Genomic DNA, 4,730 nt, shown 5'->3' with positions numbered 1-4,730 from the left:
TTTGCCAATGCTTTTGATGGTATTTGAACATTATTGGCATATTTCACTAAACACCTATGCTCCTGAAGTGTTACTCTACTATTATGCAGCAAGAAGAGATCCCTTTGACATTTCAACATTTCCTTCTCTGTTTGAGCATTAAAATTCTGAATCAGTTCTTTCTCGAGTAGCTTCACTTTAGTTTCTAATTTTTGAATATCATTGTTTTGCCTTTTCTTATAATATGAGGCTTTTTGCAAAAGAAATCCTCTAATTTGAGATTTAGCTGCTGCCCATTCAATATCAGGAGTATGTTCCTGAAGCTTCATCCTATCTGTTAAACCTTTCAGATAGTTTACAATTCCATCTATTATATCCTTTTTATTTAACAGATTTGGATTAAGCGACCAATTATAACCTCTATGCATTCTTGTATCTTTTAAATCTTTAGAAAACCTTAACGAAATTTTTGAGTGATCCGATAGATATTAAGTATGTATAACCACTACGGGTTCCAAATTAATTAACGCTTTGGATATCAAGAAAAAATCTATCCTAGACCACATTTTGTGGCATGGTGAATAGAAGGTATACTTAATTGCATTATTAATATTATGTGCATAACAAAAGGGGTCATATAATTGAAAATCTTCCTTGAAGTCATTTAATGCTATCCCGGCCTGCTTATTAAATGCTCTTTGTGGACAAGACCTATCCAACTTTGGATTTTGATAGGTATTCCAATCCCCACCACAATAAAATAATAACCATCATACTGTGTTAAGATTGGATATAATGATGTTATGAAACTTTGTTGGTCATTACATGGTGCATATATATTCAAAAGTAAAAGAGGTTTATCAAACGCATTATCCGATAAAATAACATAACACCATCGCCCATTTTGATCCACTTTAGAGTCTAAAGTCTTGTCTTTGTATTGAGTTTTAATATTTATAGCTACCCCAGCACTGTTTGTCTTACCTTCTGATGCCACTACCGCTCTAATCCAGTTCTTTTTCCTAATATCATCCCACTGATCATTTAACAAGTGTGTTTCTTGTAAAATGCAAACAGTGCTTTGTCCTGTAACAATATGTGTAGTAACAGCTTCCTCTTCTTCAAGTTCTGGAGCCCTTTAACGTTCCATGAGTCTAATTCCCACATTGACAGGTCTAATTATCCAATAATAGTATAAAAGGGAAATTATCCAATGGATATGTATTAACTGCATACTAAACATAATCTGGAAGCATTTCCTACATCCCGTCCCCAGCCAGTGCCTACCCACTTTACCCCTGGACCAGGACTTATATAGGTCTGGTATGTAAAAAAACATGAACAAGGTTAGAAACACAAACATATTTAAAAGCTTCATGTAATAAAACTTAAAACATTTCCTAAACTTACAACCTATATATTCTAACTTAGCTACTACAAAGTCTAAACTAAACATTCCCTAACAAACATTGCTATTGCTCTACAGCTTATGTTCCAACTATTAATTAAGCAAATCTCTATTATAAGGTATTATTACCATTTAAAGAAAAAAAATTAATATATTAACTAGCTACTTATATCTACCCCAAATACCTCTTTTGGTACAATCATTATTTATATACCACTTTTATTGAGAGAGAGAAAGAAAGAAAAAAGAAAACAAAAAAAAAACACAGACAGAAAAAAATAAATGCATCCCACATTATAATTCTGTACCATACACAGTGCCTGCAACTACCAATTATCAAAGTTTTGCAATTGCATGCTTTAGTTCCTAACTATACTGACATTAGTTGTCTGATTAACACCACCCAATAGCCACTATTTACCTATTTATATTCATATATATAGTGCTATACCTTGCACCCACTGCAGATATTGTAAAAATATAATTTGGTTCAACACTATAAGAATAGGGAAAAAAACAGGAAAAACAGATGTTATTATATGCTTCACGTACATATTCTAATGTTATTTACTTGTTAAAAAAAACATTAACACATTATGTCAGTTCTTTTCAGCTTCTCAAACCAGGAAACCATCAGTAATACTCGCGACGGGGGACCGCTTTCACAGCCGGACCACAGGAAGTGTTACATTGAAATCCACACTCTCAGCTGCATTCAAGAGATTTCCTGTTTACCACTCGACGAAAAAAGTTCGTAGAGGTCATAAAAGTTCGGAAAACGGCCAGCAGACCCTCGGATTATCGCAAACAAACAGTTTTATTGCTTTTACAGAGGCCTAAACAACTTAAGCAGGGAACAAAGGATTACCTAAGCCTCGAAGTATAGTAGATTCTGGATCTGACCTCAGCAGCATGCCAGTCTCAACGGAAGTTTCTTTCAGCAGTCTGATGCAGGTAAAACTTTAAAAAACTTCAGAAACACTCCCTTTGCCTCATTGTTAGTAGAAGCAGAATATTTAATCCCATCCACCGTAAATGTAAGCACATTAGGATATTTCATCTGGAATTTAATTTGCTTGTCAATCAGAAATTTACAGTATGCAGATAAAGACTGCCTAGCTTGCCTTACTTGCAGTGGTAAATCCTGAGCCAGAAATATTTTACTATTTTTCCACATAAGAAAGCCACCATTCTTTTTTGCAGTAAAAAGTATTTTGCTAACATCTTGAAAGTTCAATATCATAGCATATACAGGTCTAGGCATATTAGAAGCTTGTACCTCTCTCAGTGCTCTGTGTGCCCTTTCGATAACAATTTGTTTCACTCCATCAGTATCATTTAACAAAACTTCAAGTATTTGTGTTATAGTTGGTATTAACTCTGCATACTGAATGTTTTCAGGGATCCCTCTAATAATAATATTATTTCTTCTAGACCTCGCTTCTAAATCAATAAGTTTGCTTTGCATGGCTTGTAACTCCACATCATGTACCTTTGTTTTCTTCTCCAGCAAGTCTATTTTGTCCTCGGTTTCTAAAATTCTAGCCTCTGTTTTGTCCATTCTCTGCAGCAACTGATTACATAAAACTCCAAAAGTTTGTATTTGAGCAGTCAGGTCCTTTAAAGCTTCTTGTATAGGCAATAAAGCATGTTTGATATTGTCCATGTTCAGTGGCTGATCAGTTTTAGATCTAGTCTCTGGTTTCTGTTGTTCCTGCTGTCTAGTAATTCTTTGTTTTTTTGCACTCCCACCCTTTACTGGTGACTGTAATTCCGACAGCTTTGTTTTGGTAGTAGTTGTTTCCATGCTTTTTCCTTCTTGTGACATTTTCCTTTCCCCAAGCTGACAGGTAAAATGAAGAATGCAGACAGTCCTTTGTTTATTTCTCACTTCAGAGCTAGCTAATCACTTGGAATCCTGATAGATAAAGACTTTTTTTTCCACTTTTTTTCCTGGTTATAGATTAGTTAAGTGTAGATGCATCTTTTTTTACTTTAATTTGATATTCAAACCTCTTGGTATTGACTCAGGTTACAGATTTTTCTCAGGTTTATTGAGGAGCTGCAGGTCAGCAGTGTTTACAGAATGGCAGCCATCTTTGAATCACTATTAATTTTTTTTACGTACTTCATCATCTGTAAAATACCCTAGCCTCACACCTTTTTGTAGCAGTTCTTGAAACTTAGTTATAGCTTGTTTATAACTTTTCATGACACTATTTTCATGTACATTTTTATTCTGTAAATGCTCCAAGCACATTTTATGATACTGATGAAAATGCATTAATACTGTTTTATTTCCATATCAGATTGCTTTATAATTAAAGCCCTTATTTCTTGCCATTCTTTTATGGCTTTCCACTTTCTTAATGTCAAATTATAACATTGTTCTTATTATATAACATCACATATTTCATTCATAGCAAATTTTAGCATTGAATTAAAATGTATAATTTTTCTTTAGAATGGGGGGGGGGTATATTTGCTTTTCATAGGCACAACAGAAGTGTCAATAGAACAATAAGCATTATTTTCCACATGTTCCATAGACATATTCAAATCTGAAAAACTAGAATGAAAACTTTCTTCCATAGAAACATCAGCACATAGTAACTTAATATCACCATTAGCATAAAAAAACCTTAAGGTGCAACTTAAAAACAAAACAAAAAATTTCCTGGTTTAAAATTTGTTTCCTAGGTAGCACAGTAGGGATGTATTTCAGCCTCAAATTCAAAACAACAAATTGCTCATCTGACAAAATGCATCCAGAGAAATTTACAACCATATTACAGTTAATATTAACAAAGTTATTGCCACCTGCCTCTTTTGTTGTTAAAATGCCATGGTGCTGATGTCAAAAATTGTCCAAACCCATTACCACTGGTGTAGAAGTCATTCCGGTTTCTTATCATCTTTGCCATATGGTGAATTTTTAAGATTATCTAGAATATGTAATGTTGAGAAAAATTTGTTGGAAGAAATATATAATACATAGTATATAGTAGGAAATCAATAGAAGAAGCTAAGCAAAAACTTTTTGTGTTAAAATCAAAAACAAAATGTTAATAATAGGTTGTGGGTCAATGGGGGTAGAGAGAATGCTGGAAATAAGAATGAACAAATGTATTTTGTTAGTACATATAACATTCAAAGTGAAGAAGTTAGTAGTATTGTAAGATATTATTGGAATTTTCTCCACAAAGATGGGGATTAGAGTAAAATTTGAGTAAGCACCTTATGATGTTATACAAATGGGGAAGAAGTTTAAAGGACATGCTTGTTCATGGAAATTTTGTCTTACCAAAAAGTAACTTAAGTGTTTGTCCAACATCTATGGGCA

The sequence above is a fragment of the Protopterus annectens genome, chromosome 10.part0, assembly GCF_019279795.1.
Source record: "Protopterus annectens isolate FY-2018-M chromosome 10.part0, PAN1.0, whole genome shotgun sequence".
Classification (NCBI taxonomy): Eukaryota; Metazoa; Chordata; order Ceratodontiformes; family Protopteridae; genus Protopterus; species Protopterus annectens.
This window is presented reverse-complemented; position numbering follows the sequence as displayed.